At 34.1% G+C, this 19,864-nt stretch overlaps 1 protein-coding gene and 1 long non-coding RNA gene across 2 annotated transcripts in view; one reads left to right on the forward strand and one right to left on the reverse strand.

Moving 5' to 3' along the window:
- The window catches only part of LOC137615273 (uncharacterized), a 512,941-nt gene that overhangs the window by 14,176 nt on the left and 478,901 nt on the right, over positions 1–19,864 (reverse strand). The window lies entirely within an intron of this gene.
- LOC137614672 (uncharacterized) lies at positions 12,391–13,127 on the forward strand. Its single transcript, XR_011039123.1, has 2 exons — positions 12,391–12,607; positions 12,988–13,127. It is a non-coding gene; the product is annotated as an uncharacterized lncRNA (long non-coding RNA).

Here is a 19,864-nt window from a genome sequence, read left to right on the forward strand (position 1 = left end):
AATGGACATCGTACTACCGTTAATGTTAATTGATGTACGCAATGGTTATCAAGAAAGCATGTTATGCAGCCCGGATTAAATGGTGTTGGACGAGAAGTACGAGTGCCGATTAACCCTGGAATGGTACGGTGGGTCGTCCGCGACCCCGGGCGTCAAAACAAAAGATGTTTTTCTCACGTGACTCACCCCCGTGACTGAATTTGTGGGTGATCGACCTGCAGTCGGTCACTCGCCTACACGCTCTAGTAGTGTCCAGACGTGCATCACTGTAGCTGTACTCCTTCCCAGATTTCTGAGATGCGTCAGGGTCGAGCGCGACCGAGTTTACCCTTCTAAGGTAAGTTGCATAATTATCAAAGTTATTACGTATTATGAAATTGTCGTAGAATGGTGCAACTTGTATAGGTTATCAGTTGTGGAAAGTCTTGGTGGATGGTTTGGCTACCACGTGCATGATTTTTTTTTTTTTAGTTGAAATGCCGTTCATCACCACGAGGACCATTTTACCGCGAGTGCCCCTTTTTAAGTTTTTTGCATTTTTTGGACAAGTCATTATTCCGTAAGAAATTGCCAAATAGTGTCGCAAAACTTTTGCTTTTTTAGTGTTGGAAAATGTGTCTAGATGATCTGGGTACCCATGCGTGACTTTGTTTTTGTCAGATACGCCATAGATATTGGTATGTGGGGTATTTTCCTGCGGTTGCCAATTTCTGTTTTTTTTCAATATTTGTAAAAATTTACTACGTAGTAAGGAATTGCCATATAGTATTTATTCTTTTTTCTTGTTTATTTGTTGTAAAGTGTGCCTTGATGGTTGGGCTATCACGAGCATGAATTTTTTTTTTTTATCTGAGATCCCGTATATTAGAATGTTGGCCATTTTTCCGCGAGTGCCCCTTTTTATTTGTTTTGCATTTTTTTGCTTAGTCATGTTACCGTAAGAAATTGGCTAATAGTATCGCAAAACTTATATTTTCATAGTGTTGGAAAGTGTTTCTAGATGATCTGGCTACCCATGCCTATCTTTTTTTTTAGCCAGATATGGCGTATATATAGGTATGTGTTCGATTTTACTGCAATTGCCACTTTTTCGTTTTTTCTCATTTCTTTCAAAATTACTACGTACTAAGGAACTATCACAGAGTAATGATTCATTTAGATGTTTATTTGTCGGAAAATGTGCCTTGATGGTTTGCCTAGCACGTGGCTGAAATTTTGTTTTTCTGAAATGCCCACCATTAGAACGTTGCCATTTTTCGAGTGCCCCTTTTTATTTGTTTTGCATTTTTTTGCTTAGTCATGTTACCGTAAGAAATTGGCAAATAGTGTCGCAAAACTTATATTTTTATAGTGTTAGAAAGTGTTTCTAGATGATCTGGCTACCCATGCATGACATTGTTTTTTGCCTTAGATATATTGGTAGAGGATCCATTTTTCATCGAATGCGTATTTCTAATTTTTTCTAATTCTTTGCAGTTATCAAAATGGCGAGCAGAAGAGAATCATTGTTTATTTCTTTTTGATTGAATATCATCAAATTTTTTCAGCTAAAATATTATATTGTTTTACAATTTTTTTTCGATTTTATTTCCCTTCAAAAAATTTTTTTGGGTCAGAATTCTAATTTTATAATCGTAAAATAATCGGCAATCATCCAGAAACCCATCATACAATTTTTATGCATATCCAAGAATAATTAGATTAGTAAATAACACCTTGAAATTGACATACCCTTCCTACATTTCAGGTGGCAGATTAGGGAGTCTGCGTCAGTGTGGTTGGCGGCCTTTTTGTGGACATATCCGAAGCGTAAGTTGCCCTATCTATATATATTTTTGTTCCCTATAGAATTTGTGATATTTTGGTATATTTTTACCTGCATAAATATCATATTATATATTAGATATATGTATTTTTTTACGAAATTTCTAAGTCCTCAAAAAATGACCTTTAGATATGGCCCCTGATATAAATGTAATTTACAAAATAATGAAGATTTTTTTACATATTTCTATTTTAGGATAAAATATGTTTATTCCCTAAAAAATTTGCCACTTCCTATTTCATTTGGGTACCCAAAAAAATTCATGAAATTTGGACAAATTTTTTTGGCCAAAAAAAGTTACCCTTTTTTTCTCATTTCAGATCTTCACCTCCATGGGTCTGACTTCATCCAAAATACATCAAGATGTGTCCTGAACATTCAAGAAACAATTTCTAAAAGGATTTGTGTATTTATGTATAATTTTTTTTTATGAATTTTTATGTAAGGTCTTTTTTTTCTACTTAATTTATCAAAATATTTATAATAAATAGTTTTTCGGCAGAGGAGTAGTATTTATCTTTACAGCAGTTTTAAGCATTCATTGAATTTTTTTTTGGCAAAAAAGAAAGGAGATTACTGCAAAAACAGATTTTTCAAGAATTTTTTTTTACGTCAGGGTCGCGCGCGACCGAGTATACCCTTAAAGGGGTGTCCAAGGAGTGTACCTATCCAGGGTTAAAATGTTAGTAGAAAAATGGAAGAATCGAGAGAAAATAAATGGAGAATATGTCAAGAATTTCAGGAAAAGGATTGGCGAGATAAGGAAATTTTGCCAAGAAATCCTTAAAACAAGTCAAGGAAAAATGATGAAAAGGTTTGCCGTGAAAAGTAAGGACAGATAGTTTACGGTAGGACAACAGGTGTTGGTGTTCTTACCGATAAGGAGATTCCCACTCACCAGCAAATTTCAAGGACCATTCAGTATTTTAGAGTTAGTTGAAAGAGAATTGTCTCGCTTTTCATTGGTATTTGTCTACTACATGATTGTTGGCAACTTGGGCACCTTAAGCACTGCCAACAAGCTTCTGGACCCCTTGACCTAGAATAATCTAGAAATTTCAAGTCAATATATATATATATATATATATATATATATATATATATATATATATATATATATATATATATATATATATATATGCCCCAAGGAATGCATAGCAGCACAAGAGAATCAGAATTTCCTTGTGAAAGAGCCAATATCCTCTCTCCTCAAGTGCCTCAAGTGTGCGCCCTCCCCAAAGTGAATAAGTTTTCTACCCAACATATATCGTGTGTAGTATTCAAACGTTGATAATGCAATTGAATAATATTTGAAGTGTAATGTATCAATATAAATACGTGTTTAATATAAATCTTAGTAACTGGCCCTGTGAAATTTAGGTGAAAAAAGTCAAGTGCATTTATTTTGGTTTAACTATTTAATTACCTCATGTGATCCAAAAAAAACTTAAGTGTATCAGTTACTTTTATGTAAATTTCGTTTAGTATTTATTCATTATTGTGTTAAAGTGTTAACTATTTTCATTAATTATCGAATTTAATATGTGTAAAATTTAATTTCCAATAAAACAAGTGATCATATAATTTTCAGAGTATAATATTTTCATGTCTTAGTCTAAGCTTTTGTTCAGATTTAAGATTTCGAGTGATTCATTTTGATAATTTTTCGGTATTAATGTTGTCATTTTTTTTTAGAACATGTTTATTTTTTGTAAAGTTTTTATTAATTCGGTCACCAGCATTTCCTACAGGGCTCTCTCGTTATCCCTGATTAAGAATTCAAGTAAGACATTGTTTTGAATAGTTCAAGTAATTAATCACTCATTTTTGTTTTGAGTGTACTTAAGAGACCTTTGGATATTCAGGGTTTTTATATATTGCCATTTGAGAGTTGTATAATTTCATAAAGCTCGGGTGTTCATTTTTTCAGGTGTAACAGTTAGTCTGGGCAAAATACAGTTTAACCCCCAAAAAATTGTAACAAAGGGTTTCTTAACTGATTCTGGTAGGTTTTAATGTACTTTTTAACATACTGAAAGTTTACCAAACTATGACCCCTGGCAAAGTGTTTTTTTCAAGATGGTGTCCAGGATGGCCGCCAAAACCTTTGAACGATCATAACTCTATAACTATCAACTCAAATTTGATGATCTTGGTGTCTATTCCTGCATTTTCTTGGGCCAAAGAACACATTAAGACAACAAGGGACATCATTGAGCTGTTAAATCATTATGAAATTGGATTCTTGACCTTCAGATGTTCACTATCACCTTATACACAAACACATGCAACAAGCAATAGTTAAAAGAATTTATCCTTAGAGGTATAATGATAGCAAACTAATTATGAGCGTCTTCATGGGGTTGTTAACTTACAGTACTCATGTTTATATAATCTTCTAATTATATCAAATCCTAATTACATTGAAGAGAGCCTTATATTTCAAATGCTTGGTTACATTAGTTAACACTTTTATCCGCATAGAACAAGTTTCAGAGTTTCAATTTTGAGTGTCATCCTCCTCCTCAGTATCAACCTCTTGAGTGTTGTTTGGATTGTTACAGTTTTCAGTCTGGCAAGGGCTACATACACTAGTGCAAGGGAATCCATAACGTCTGCAGCTGCATCGAGATAATCTGCATCCCTCTGAACAGTTGCAATGGATAATTTTCAAGAGTTTGTCAGGTGCAGCATTGTTTTGGGTCATAACTGGAACTAACTGATCATTCTTGAGTTTACATCCCCATTCAATTGGGTTCATTTCACTTGCCTTTCCATCCATACCCTAAATTGGAAGTACACACATTGGCTATTGAAACTTGTTGCTGATGATGTTGGGGGAAGCCTTTCAGGAGTGACAAATGCTTCAGCAGTTGCCACTTTCTTTTTGAAAATGGTATGGCGCAGTGATGATAGTATATCATTAGACTTGCCTCCAAAGCAATCAACCATCAGTTCTTTGCCAAGATCTGATATCTCCTCTTGAGATTTGTTTTGAAGGGTGAATGCACTCGCACAGGACTTCATGACAGGATCAGATTTCACTAATTTCTGGAAGACTGACTTTTTTTCCAATGCCGAAAATCCTTGAAGTGGAATCATAGCCTGATTAGGCATGTACAAAGAGTAACTCAGTGCATACATCATCTCCTAGAGTTTCTTTTAATAGGTTGTTTTATACTTTGTGTTCTCTTGACTGTTTGCTTGCATCAGAACAGAAGTAAATGGTCTCATTTTCTGTTTTGGTATAATGAAGAAGCAGGATCAGAAAATTTGTATCCTCACCAACCAACGTTGTGGTGTAATGATGGGATAGTTCAACAGTTGCCTTAACGATATCAACATCTGCATCACCTGATGACTGAAGGATACAACATCCCCTTTTAGTTAGTGCTGTGCTGATAAGAGAAATCATGTCTGTCTTGTTTTTGTTACGAGATAGAAAATCCTCCTTTTTGCTTGAAAACTCTGTTTCTGCTGTGAAACTAATTATAGGGTGCATTTTTTTCCCTCGTCTCAGATGTGTGTTGTCTTTTATAGAGGGGCCTTCACCATATTCATCGAACACCTTGTCCATAATTTCTCACAGTGAAGTGTGCATAGCACTCAGCTATTGTATAATATGAGTCGCCTTTCTTCTATGGTAAACGATGGAGCAAAGAGCCTCCATCAAGCACATAACAATCTGTTTTATGTTTAGAGTTAATCCCAGCCTCATTTGAAAAGGCTGCAACATGGTCTCGAATTGCCTGAGCAAGCAGAGGTTTATCTGCTTTTCGAAGAATGTTCCTGGTCTCAAAGAGGGCTGGAGGATACAGGCTTAGCTCATATGTCAAAACCTCTTCAGTGGAAAAATCTCCTGATCTTGACAAAAGGAAACTCTGGAACAGAAGGGCAGGATCAATGGTACGATCAGGAGCAATCTTCACAGCAGAGATATTTCCAAGGGTTTGGGCACCGTCTTTCTGCTTAAATTTGTAAGTAAATGCTGGTTTTACAATCATATCTTCAATGATCTTGTTCCCAACTGATTCAAAGGCATGTAAATTCACATCTGGTCCAGCCACTATTCCGTTGACAATGTTTCTCAGAGTAGTATCAGAACAAGCTGCAATCTTTGTTTGAATTTGCTCAAGATCAGATGCATCTCTTTTGATGCGTGCCTCAGTTAAATCTTTGTGTTGTGGACTTGTAGTATAGGTTAGGTCGGTAAAATCTTGCATTGTACCGTTGTACTCAGATGTTACAGGTGCAGATAAGGTCCAAAGATTACGCATCTCCTCGGTCATTCCACTGCCATGGGTTAGACCACCAGTGCTCTATGTTTGCTCTATGACAAGATCACTACTTAGTCCTGCCCAGCAATGATTGCTCCTTTGAACAACATGAAAACCATCAAGGAACTTTTGATAAACATCTGAGTGCTTTTCCTCCAGGTTGCTCATTTGCTCCAGGTAGTAATGAGCAGATCGCAGATAATTGAAGTGCCCAGCTGCAGCAAAGACAGTTAGGCAATTGGACACTGCCTGCAAATACATCAACCAAGATCCAGTACGATCTGCCTTGATCTATAAAGAAATATCTTTATGCTTTTCCTATATTTCTGTTTGTACTGAAAAGTACATTGTGTCTTTTGTTTACTTTGGTGTTGGTTGGAACTATGGGCATTTGTTTTATGGTAATTTGTTTTATAACCATAGGATAATTTGCGACTTTGTTTACTATTAAGCCTGAATAGTTCTTTAAACTGACTGTTTGACACTTAAATATCCACTCACTGTGCCTTTTGAGTATTTATATTCAGCGGTCCAAAATCCAGGGAGAGGCAGATTCCAGTAAGACAGATTTCCAGCGGGGTAGAGTCAGAGACCTACACAGAAAGCTGTCCGGAACGGAGATTTTCTGACATTTTTTTAACCCTGAATTTTTCAAGTGTCATGGAGCAATAAACTCCACCTAGGCCGAGCGATAGGACTTCGTGTTCGGAGAGAAGCAACACGAGCAACTGGACTTATCATCTATCCACGAAAGACCAGGATCTAAAGAAACGTAAGTCAGTTGAGAGACCTTATGCAGGCTCAATAGGATTTATCTGTTTCTTAGATATAATTTACGCTTATTATAGTTTAAATTATGGTCGCCAACATGTCGAAAAAATTAAAGTAAAGGATTTTATCATTGTAATTACCATTATACTTGTGTCTTTGGTTTGTAAACCAATAGTTTCATTTTGACTAAGATTAACTACGAACGTAATTTATATATATTTTTTTCTTATTTAGTAACGAGTGTTCATTTACAAAATTTACGTTTTCACGAAGCTAGCTTGCTGAATTTCATTCCCTTCACGTTAAATTTGTCGATTAATTTCTTACGTTAAATTGATTCTTTTCAAGAGGTGTATATTCTTTTTTATTATTATTTTAGGTCCTTTACATATGGTAAATGAGTTACTGTGGAGAGGAAGTGGTGCATACGTCCGAAGACAGCTTTTCAGGTGATTTCCTCTCAAGACGAGAAACGGCAGTTTAGCATTTATAATTTCACTTATTAAACTCAATAGTTTTCTTTGTCTTTGGTTTAAATCCTCACTGTCAATTCATAATTTTTACCATATGGCGCCCGAACAGGGACTTGTTGGTTATTTGCTAGTTGTTGCCGTTTCTCCGTCCTTTGTTTTCTTATCCACTCGGCCATTCAAAATTGTTTTGGTGATTTAGGGTTGCTTTAACAACTGGTTACTTTTACTTAGAGGTCTTAACGACTTTTCATTGTGCACCTTGAGCAGTTTTCTGTCGGGAGGTCTAGTTCAATTTTTTTGAGTGAGTCATTTGTGACTTTCTGGATTATATTAATTTCATTAGGTTTGTAAGGGGATTGCAGGCATGTCAAAAGACTTGAAATTTCTGATTAGCTCTAGGGCTAACTATCGAGGACAGGTCAACCGTATTCATTCTGAATTAGATAGTTTTGGTAATAACGCTGCTCAGGAGACAGACTGCCTTGATAGTAAATCAAAAAGACTCAATGATGAGCTTGAAAAGGCTGACTCGGTCATTCGAACCCTGAAATGGGAATTAAACTTAGAGGATGAGACGAAAGCCATAGCTGAAAATTATAAAGAAATTGAAGAATGTTGTAGGTATGAAGATAGGATCAATGAATGTTTGTCTACTATGTCTCATCTGGCTATATCCAGTTCAAATGCTTCCAGTCTGGAAGTTTCTAGAAGCACATTAAGCAGCATGCTTAAGAGCGCAACTGCCCCTTTACCTAAATTCACAAGTGAAGAGGGAGAGGATCTTATTAGGTTTTTTCATCAATTTGAAGATACGACGAAACGCTTCAGTTATTCTGACTACGATAAATTCTTACTTTTGAAACAGCAAATTTCAGGGCGTGCCTTGTGTTTGATATATTCCCTGGACAGCATACAGCATTCTTATAATGTAGCAAGAGAGCTTTTGTTGAATGCTTTAGCCTCTCCTGTCACTAGAAAATTCAACGTCATCAAAACAAATGTCGAAACTGAAACTTGATTACAATACAGAACCGTTTGAGTACATAGGGAAAATTAATTCTATTTGCGGATCCATTAGTGCTTTGAAAATAACCTCAGAGGATATTTTACACTATTTTGCCTGGCATGGTTTAAATGAGAACTTCCAATCTCATTTAATTCATATCACCAAAGAAAGCAGGCCATCTTTGAATCAGATAGCAGATAAATTTTTTGAAGCCACTGAAAGGTATTTAACCAGTCAACGACAGAATAAAATTAAGCAGAAAGCAAGAGAACTTTGTCCTAAGAAAGCTACGAGTTTTGCTGCAAATGTTAATTACCAAACAGGCCCGTCACTCAACGTTTTCAAAGTGTGTTCTTTATGTAATGAGGATGGTGACTCCACTCATCCCATTCACAAGTGTGAAAAATATCCTGAACCTAGGTTAAAAATCAACAAGCTAAGAAATTTGAAGGGTTGTATAAAAGGCGGCAGGTTGGATCATAATGAGGATACCTGCAAATTTCACTTCCGGAAACGTTGTGATTGTGGCGCTTGGCACTTCAAATTTCTATGCATGAGCCAAGAAAGCAGTGGAGTCCTGAGTGATAGTGGTCAAAGTAATGTAAAATTGAAAAAGGAATATTTGAGCCCTATAAATTTTATCTTCAGCAGTTTGTAACAAATGATACTGAAATTCAAGAGGAAATTGATAACAGCTCTGGAGAGAAAACTAGCAGATCAGTCAAATTATTGGGGCTCTTATGGGATCGAGTTGATGATACCCTATCCACTAAGCCTCTAGTTTTAGATGGTGAGGCAAATACAAAGAGGAATGTTTTTGAAAACCATTGCCAGTCACTATGATGTATTTGGCTTTACTTTGCCCATTCTAAATCGAGCACGGCTCTTTCTACATAAATTACAATGTGATTCGTCCTGTACCTGGGACTCCAAATTGCCGGATGCAGAAATTAAAGAATGGAAAAACATATGTCGACAGGCAAATTCTTCTCCCAGCCTCGGAATTAGAAGATTTGTTGGCCAGAGAAATGGAGAATATAAAATGATTGCCTTTACAGATAGTAGTAAGGATATATACGGAACTGTTATCTTTATTCAGGATATCCAGTCATTAGAAGTGAACTTTGTTCTAGCTAAGAACCGTTTTGTGAACAAGCAATTATCTGGGAAGAGCATGCCTTCCCTTGAGTTTCAGGCCATTACTTTGGGCGCAGAAGTGTTGATAGATATCTATAAGGAATTAACTGGGCCCTCATGTGTTGAAGCAATCAACATCAAAGAACTCCATCTGTTTTCTGATAGCTTGGTGTCCTTATCTTGGATTAATTCCTATTGTTATAAATTAGATAAGATGCATAAACACAGCACCTTTATTCGTAATAGATTAGAACATTTAAGTACCTTGTGTGACACGCATCCTATAAGATTTCAATTTGTTTCAGGTATTGAAAATCCAGCAGACCTTGTCACTCGTGTAGCTTCATATAAAACTACCGTTAAATCTAATTTCCTCTCTGGGCCAGTGTTTTTGAAATAATCTGCTAACTTCTATTCAAGTCGCAGTGATATAATCAATATCATTGTACCAAACCCCAGGGCAAAACCAGTGGATGTTGTTTCGGAGAATTACAATCAAATTAATTTCGGCTCCACCGAAGAGGAGTGTGCAGAACATTTAGCATCAACAGGTGGGTGTTCTGCGTCTTTCAAATCCGGCCAAATTACGACTGGTGCAGCCGGTAAGGGAGAACCGGAGCACATGGTGACTGTGAACAAGTTTTCCAGTTTGTCTAGGCTTGTATCTGTTCATAGGTACGTGTTTAAGTTTATTGGGAGCCTAAAATGCAAACTTCACTCCAGGTATCCTGAGAGGTATGGAAACCTGAGAGTTCTTGACGAAAACTTGTATGCCAGGGCAATGAATTACATAATTAGAACAGAGCAGCACGTTTATTTTCCCGAGATATTCAGGTAATTTGGCAGTGATTCTAAGTTCGTTAAAGATATCCCAAACATTGTTAATCAACTCAATGTATATCCTGATAATGAGGGAATTCTAAGAGTGAAAAGCAAATTCTCAAGATGGAAAAATGATAACAGATTTCCTGTTTTGCTTCCTAAGAATAGCTACCTCACAAAATTAATTGTTTTAGATTTGCATGAGAAAATGTATGACTCAGGCTATTACAAGGTTTTGTATGAATTAAGAAGACAATTTTGGATTCCACACTGTTTCTCTGTTGTGAAATGCATCCTGCAAGAGTGCATACTTTGTAGAAAACTGAAGTAGAGAGCTATTAAACTATATCAATCTCCCTACAGGTTATTCAGACAAGAACCACCTAGTGTTCCCTTTCGTACAATATTCATAGATCACATAGGCCCTTACTTTGTACTTTACAATGGCAAAAAGGTTAAAGTCTGGATTCTTTGCATAACTTGCCTTTGGTCGAGGGCTATTAATTTAAAAGTTTGTCTTGACATGACCCCAGGTGAGTTCATTAGAGTTTTACAGCTTCATTCATTTGAATATGGAGTGCCTGAATTATGTTTATCTGATCTTGGTTCATCCTTAGTTGCAGGAGCTAACATAATTACTGACTTTCTGAATGATCCAGAAACACAAAATTATTTTGAAGAACAAGGAGTACGTCCATTAAAATTTGAGCAATATTATAAAGGCCATCATCCTCTTGGGGGATTAGTAGAAGTATGTGTGAAGATGGTTAATCGAAGGCCTATTGCTTTCTCGGAAGGTCTAAGAGATACCAGTGATGACGTAATTCCAGACCCTATTACCCCAGAGAAGTTAATACATGGCTTGGACTTATTATCATTGAATCTTATTCCAGCCATGCAGCCGCTTCACACTAGCAATGATCCTGATTGGTCATTGAACACTGACCCTATTGATACCATAAGAACAAGTTATGAGAAACTGAAAAAAGTGCGCACACATTTGATAGAAACCTACTATGCAGAATTTTTGAATAATTTGATGACTCAGGCTGTCAATGATAAAAGTAGATATAAGCCGGTTACCCACAAAAAATTACAGGTAGGGGACATTGTACTGATAAAAGAGGAGAATTGCGAACCTACCAATTTCCCATTGGCAGTTGTTAAAGGCATGCAAACTAACGTAATTGATGAAGTATCTGACGCTGTTCTGCTTAAAGGTAAAAACAGGGAGATGGTTCGACACCACGTCACCTCTTTAATCCCTATCTTAACGCGCAAGAAAATGTCACAATCAAATATTAAAACATTGAAAGATCATATTTCTGTTAATACTACCGATCCCACGACAAATCTGGGGGAAGATAAGCCACAGAAAAAAGAGAGGCCCAAGAGGAAAGCTGCTTTGCAAAGCATGCAAAGGACTCGAGGTATGATCAGTGACATTTGAAGAACCTTTCAGGAACATAACTATATATAATTGGGTTTATTAACTGAACATAATTTTGCTCCTTTCACAATTATATATATATATATATATATATATATATATATATATATATATATATATATATATATATATATACATATATATATATATATATATATATATATATATATATATATATATATATATATATATATATATATATATATATATATATATATTCATATATAATTTGGGATTAGTCCTACATTTACTAAGGATAGAAATGTAGAACCCTCGGCCTAGAATGTAAAAGAAAAGGCTGAAATTTTTCTCGCTATTCCAGAGTTCTACATTTAACAAAAAAATGAATGTAGAACCCTTGGTGTGGAGTGTAAAGAAATATCTTTATGCTTTTCCTATATTTCTGTTTGTACTGAAAAGTACATTGTGTCTTTTGTTTACTTTGGTGGTGGTTGGAACTATGGGCATTTGTTTAATGGTAATTTGTTTTATAACTATAGGATAATTTGCAACTTTTACTATTAAGCCTGAATAGTTCTTTAAACTGACTGTTTGATAGTTAAATATCCACTCACTGTGCCTTTTGAGTATTTATATTCAGCGGTTCAGAATCCAGGGAGAGGCAGATTCCAGTAAGACAGATTTCCAGCGGGGTAGAGTCAGAGACCTACACAGAAAGCAGTCCGGAACGGAGATTTTCTGACATTTTTTTAACCCTGAATTTTTCAAGTGTCATGGAGCAATAAACTCCACCTAGGCCGAGCGATAGGACTTCGTGTTCGGAGAGAAGCAACACGAGCAACTGGACTTATCATCTATCCACGAAAGACCAGGATCTAAAGAAACGTAAGTCAGTTGAGAGACCTTATGCAGGCTCAATAGGATTGATCTGTTTCTTAGATGTAATTTACGCTTATTATAGTTTAATTATGGTCGCCAACATGTCGAAAAAATTAAAGTAAAGGATTTTATCATTGTAATTACCATTATACTTGTGTCTTTGGTTTGTAAACCAATAGTTTCATTTTGACTAAGATTAACTACGAACGTAATTTATATATATTTTTTTCTTATTTAGTAACGAGTGTTCATTTACAAAATTTACGTTTTCACGAAGCTAGCTTGCTGAATTTCATTCCCTTCACGTTAAATTTGTCGATTAATTTCTTACGTTAAATTGATTCTTTTCAAGAGGTGTATATTCTTTTTTATTATTATTATTTTAGGTCCTTTACATATGGTAGATGAGTTACTGTGGAGAGGAAGTGGTGCATACATCCGAAGACAGCTTTTCAGGTGATTTCCTCTCAAGACGAGAAACGGCAGTTCAACATTTATAATTTCACTTATTAAACTCAATAGTTTTCTTTGTCTTTGGTTTAAATCCTCACTGTCAATTCATAATTTTTACCATATGATCAACATTCTAGCTATGCCAACCATACGCTGATAATTCAGCCACAACTGGCTTGTCTTTGAGGTCTAAGCAAGTTCAGATTTCTTCTTCTCCATTACTGTCCCAAGTTTTATAAAAAGCTCAGAACAAGCAGCATCTTCTAGTATCATCTCTCCAATATGAAGGGAGGAGTACAATTCCTTTGCCTGATCCAGCAATGTCTGTATCTGAGGATCATCTTTGGCCATTTCCATTACAAACTGGCTTTGTAGGCACTTTTCAACAAGAAGATTGCCCCGCAAAGCCCTCTGGACAGCTTTTCCTGTTAACATGTGCACCACTGCATTTTCTCCAGAAAAAGTCTCAAGTATGTTTTTGAGGCCGGTCCCATCCATGAGAGTTCCTATGGCCACCAGCAAGTTCATGAGTGTATGATTTGATATAATTAGAAGATTATATAAACATTAGTACTGTAAGTTAACAAACCTTTTAGAAGACGCTCATAATTAGTTTGCTATCATTATACCTCTAAGGATAAATTCTTTTAACTATTGCGTGTTTTAAGTCTTTGCGTATAAGGTGATAGTGAACATCTGAAGGTCAAGAATCTAATTTTATAATGATTTAACAGCTCAATGATATCCCCAGTTGTCTTAATGTGTTCTTTGCCCCCAAAAATGTAGGAATAGACACCAAGATCATCAAATTTGAGTTGATAGTTATAGAGTTATGATCGTTCAAAGGTTTTGGCGGCTATCTTGGACGCCATCTTGAAAAAAACACTTTTCCGCGGGTAAACTTTTAGTATGTTAAAAAGTACATTAAAACCTACCAGAATCAGTTGAGAAACCTTTTGTTACAATTTTTGGGGGGTTGAGGGGGTATTTTCCACATATTGACCCTACTAAGTTTTTATGTAAAAATATACAGGTAAGTTTGCAACTCAGCTGGTTATGTAATTTCCCAGCTGTCATATATATATATATATATATATATATATATATATATATATATATATATATATATATATATATATATATATATATATATATATATATACATATATATATATATATATATATATATATATATATATATATATATATATATATAAATATATATATATATATATTTATATATATATATATATATATATATATATATATATATATATATATATATATATATATATACATATATAAATATATGTATATATATATACATATATATATATATATATATATGTATATATATATATATATATATATATATATATATATATTTATAATATATATATATATATATAAATATATATATATATATATATATATATATATATATATATATATATATATATATATATTTATATATATATATATATATATATATATATATATATATATATATATATATGTATATATATATATATATATATATATATATATATATATATATATATATATATATATATATATTTATAATATATATATATATATATATATATATATATATATATATATATATATACATATATAATACACACACACATACATACATATATATATATATATATATATATATATATATATATATATATATATATATATATATATATATATATATATATATATATATGTAAAGTGACATATCATAAACTAATAATTTTCTTTATAACTCAGTTGGTAGAGTCCTCGCAGTCATTATTTCGTGTGAATAGGCTGGGGTTCGAGTCTCTTCCCAGCTAAAAGCTATTACCATAAAAGAATTTCGGTAGATATATATTCCAAAAACAGAATTTTATATTAAATGAGCTTTTTGTTGATAATCTCATTGATTGAAAACACGAGTTTTAGTGATATATATTCATCATGAATAACCACGTGCTACAAACTCAGAATTTAGTTATCGCGGTGGGGATGGTTTTATTTCAAGTCTAAGAACAGATTTATGAATTCGACAGGAATATAAACAGTGACTTGTCATAAATTTATATATCTCTTGATAGTTCAGTTGGTAGTATCCTCGTACGCATGGTTTCGGCTGAATAGGCAGGGGGTTCGAATCAATGCTAGGCCAAAAGCTATTACTATAAATGAATTCCAGTGAATATAAATTCCTAAGATAAAATTCGGTATTAAATGCCATAGTGGTTAATATTTACATTGATTAAAATCATGAGTGTTAGTGATTAATATTCATCTTTAATAACCATGTGTTTCAAACTCAAAACTGAGCTATCATGGTGGGGATAGGTTCATTTCAAGTCTATGACAGATTCCTGAATCCGATAAGAATATGTACTATGACTTATAATAAACTTATATCGCTCTTGATAGCTCAGTTGGTAGAGTCCTTGCAGGCTTGATTTTGGCTGAATAGGAAAGGGTTCGAATCTCTGCCCAGCCAGAAGCTATTACAATAAAATAATTCCAGTGGTTATATATTCCCAAGATAGATTTCGGTAACAAATGCCACTGTGGTTGATATTTACATTGATTGAAATCACGAGTGTTAGTGATTATATTTATCATGAATAACCAATGTTGTAAACTAACACTTCACATATCATGGTGGAGATGGGTTCATTTCAAGTCTATGAACAGATTCCTTAATTTGGCAGAAATATGTATGGGGACTTGGCAGAAAACTTATATTTCTCCTGGTAGCTCAGTTGGTAGACTTGTCGCAGGCATGGTTTCGGCAGAATAGGCATAGGTTCGAATATCTGCTCAGCCAAAAGCTATTACCATAAATGAATTCTAATGGATATATATTACCAAGATAGAATACAGTATCAAATGCCATTGTGGTTGATATTTATATTGATTTAAATCACGAATGTTAGTTTTATATATTCATCATGAATAACCAAGAGGTGCATACTCCCAATTCAGCTATCATGGTGGATATGGGTTCATATCAAGTCTACAAAAAGATTCCTGAATTTGACAGGAATATGTACCATGACTTGTCATAAACTTATATCTCTCTTGATAGCTCAGTTGGTACAGTCCTTGCAAGCATGGTTTCGGCTGAATAGGCAGGAATTCAAATCTCTGCCCAGCCAGAAGACATTACCAATAATGAATTCCAGTGGATATATATAGCCCCAAGATAGAATTTGGTATTAAATGCTTTAGTGGTTGATATTTACCTTGATTGAAATCATGGGTGTTAGTGATATACTGCATACTCATAAGGAATAATCACGCGTTGCAAACTCACAATTCAGCTACTATGTTGGAGATGGGTTTATTTCAAGTCTCTGAACAGATTCCCGAATTCGACAAGAATATGTAAGGAGACTACTCATAAACTTAGATATCTCTTGATAGCTCAGTTGGTAAAGTCCTCATAGGCATGGTTTCGGCTGAATAGGCATGGGTTTGAATCTCTGCCCAGCTAGAAGCTATTACCATAAATGAATTCCAGTTGATATAAGTTCCCAAAATGAAATTCGGTATTAAATGCCATTGTGGTTGATATTTTAATTGATTGGAATCACGAGTGTTAGTGATGTATATTCATCATGAATAACCATGTATTGTAAACTCACATTTCAGATATCATGGTGGCGATGGGTTTATTTCAAGTCTATGAACAAATTTTGGAATTAGACAGGAATTTGTACGATGATTTATCATAAACTGAAATTTTTCTTGATAGCTTAGTTGGTAGAATCCTTGCAGGCTTGATTTTGGCTGATATGGCAGGGGTTCGAATCTCCGGCCAGCCAGAAGCTATTACAATAAATGAATTCAAGTCTCTATATATTCCCAGAATAAAATTTGGTATGAAATGCCATTGTGGTTGATATTTACATTCATTGAAGTCACGAGTGTTAGTGATATATATTCATCCTGAATAATCACCTATTGCAAAATTGTAATTCAGCTATCTTGGTGGAGATGGGTTTATTTCAAATCTATGTAATGAAATGAAAAACTTAAACTTCCTCATTCCTGTTTTCCTGAGGCTAAACTAACTAGTTTAGCTTTTCGATCTCGTGAGATTAAAGCTCTGTTGACGGACCTTGATGTTTATAGAGGTGTAGACCCAAATGGTAGTTTTCCTTTGTTTTTTATAAAGACAGCAGATTTCTTATCTCCAAAGTTATCTGTTATTTTGCGTAAGTTAGCAAGAAGAGGAGCTTTCAGCACTTGTTGGAGAATTGGTAATGTTACTCCTCTATGTAAATGTGTTTGTGGTAGCTCAAGTCCCACTGATTACCGCCCAATTTCCATAACTCCAATATTATCTAAAGTTTTTGAACGTCTTCTGGCAAAACATCTTGTAGATTTGCTGAAGGTAATCATCTACTCCCTAGTTTTCAATTTGGTTTTCGTAAAGGCCTTGGAGCATGCGATGCCCTTCTTACAATCTCCAATGCTGTACAGAAATCCCTTGATTGTGGTCAGGACGTTTGTATGATTGGCCTTGATTTTAGTGGTGCTCTTAACCGTGTTAATCATGAGGCCCTTGTTTTCGAACTCAAACAGTTGGGAGTGGATGGGTCGTTTCTTAGCATTATTATTGATTTTTTTAAGTAATAGATCTGAAAGCGTTGTTGTTGATGGGCACCATAGTGAGTATAGAAATGTAATATCCGGTGTTCCACAGAGTAGTGTTCTTGGCCCATTACTTTTCACACTATATACACATGACATGTGGTTTGGCCTAGAAAACAAGCTTGTTGCATATGCAGATGATGCTACTCTCTTTGCATCAATTCCATCCCTGAATGTAGATCTGTGGTTGGTGAATCTCTTAATAGAGATTTAACTAAAATTAGTGCATGATGCAAGTTATGGGGTATGAAGTTAAATCCTAACAAAACTAAAAGTATGATTGTAAGTAGGTCAAGGACAGTGGCTCCTCAACATACGGATCTCAGTATTAATAATATTTCTTTAAATTTATATGACTCTTTTAAAATTTTAGGTGTGATTCTCGACAGCAAATTTACTTTTGAGAAACACATTAGGTCTGTGTCTTCTTCAATTGCACAAAAAATTGGCTTATTGAGAAAGTCTTACAAGATTTTCGGTGATCAATCTATTCTGAAGAAGTGTTTTAATTCTTTCATTCTACCTTGTTTTGAGTATTGTTCTCCTGTCTGAGGTTCAGCTGCTGATTCTCATTTTAATTTGTTGGATAGAAACTTACGGTCTATCAAATTTCTTATTCCTGATCTAGATATTAATCTTTGGCACCGTCGTTCAATTAGTTCATTATGCATGTTGCATAAGATTTTTCATAATTCTGACCATCCTTTATATTCAGATCTCCCTGGACAATTCTATCCTGTTCGTAATACTAGGCGGGCAGTTAATTCTAATAGCCAAGCCTTCTCCATCATGAGGCTCAATACTACACAGTATTCTCGAAGTTTTATTCCAACTGTTACCAAGTTGTTGAATGATCTTCCTAATCGGGTAGTTGAATCAGTAGAACTTCAAAAGTTCAAAGTTGGAGCAAATGTTTTTATGTTGACGTTGTTAATAGTTTACATAGGACATATCTGTTTTGACGCTGCTACTGTTTTTAGAATGATATATTGTTAATTTATTCTCATCATTTATTTATTTCCTTATTTCCTTTCCTCACTGGGCTATTTTTCCCTGTTGGAGCCCTTGGGCTTAAAGCATCTTGATTTTCCAACTAGGGTTGTAGCTTGGCTAGTAATAATAGTAATAATAATATGAAAAGATTTATGAATTCGACAAGAATATGTAGGGTGACTTGTCATAAACTTGTATCTCTCTTGATCGCTCATTTTGTAGAGTACTCGCAGGAATCTCTGCCCCGCAAGAAGCTATTACCATGAATGAATTTCAGTGGATATATATTCCCAAGATCGAATTCGGTATTGAATTCCGTTGTGGTAGATATTTACATTGATTGAAGTCACAAGTGTTGGTGATATATATTCATCATAAATAACCACGCGTTGCAAACTCATAATTCACCTATCATGGTGGATATGGGTTTATTTTAAGTCTATGAACAGATGCCTGAATTCGACAGGAATATGTACGGGGACTTGTCATAAACTTTTATGTCTCTTGATGGCTCAGTTCGTAGAGGCCTCGCAGGCATTGTTTCAGCTGAATAGGCAGGGGTTCAAGTGTCTACACAGCCATAATCTATTACCATATATTAAAGGAGCAAAATTGTGAGTAGGCAGAATATACTATATCTCTAGCTATAGATAATACATTTGAAATGTCTGGTGTATCTGGAAATGACTTGCCTTTAATAATGAATTGTCTACAAATATTCACTATATCAGGTTTCTTTCTCGGATTGTTGAATTTTAACCTCAGAGCTAACACATTCTTTTCATTGTCATTTAAATACTTTGATGACATTTCACATAATTAGAATAAATACCAAATACATATCATATGCATATACATATATATATATATATATATATATATATATATATATATATATATATATATATATATATATATATATACATACATATACATATATACCAAATACATATCATATGCATATACACATACATATATATACATATCTATATCTATATATATATATATATATATATATATATATATATATATATATATATATATATATATATATATATCACAAGCAAACGTGATATATATATATATATATATATATATATATATATATATATATATATATATATATATATATATATATATATATAT

Source organism: Palaemon carinicauda, chromosome 21, assembly GCF_036898095.1.
Source record: "Palaemon carinicauda isolate YSFRI2023 chromosome 21, ASM3689809v2, whole genome shotgun sequence".
Taxonomy (NCBI): Eukaryota; Metazoa; Arthropoda; class Malacostraca; order Decapoda; family Palaemonidae; genus Palaemon; species Palaemon carinicauda.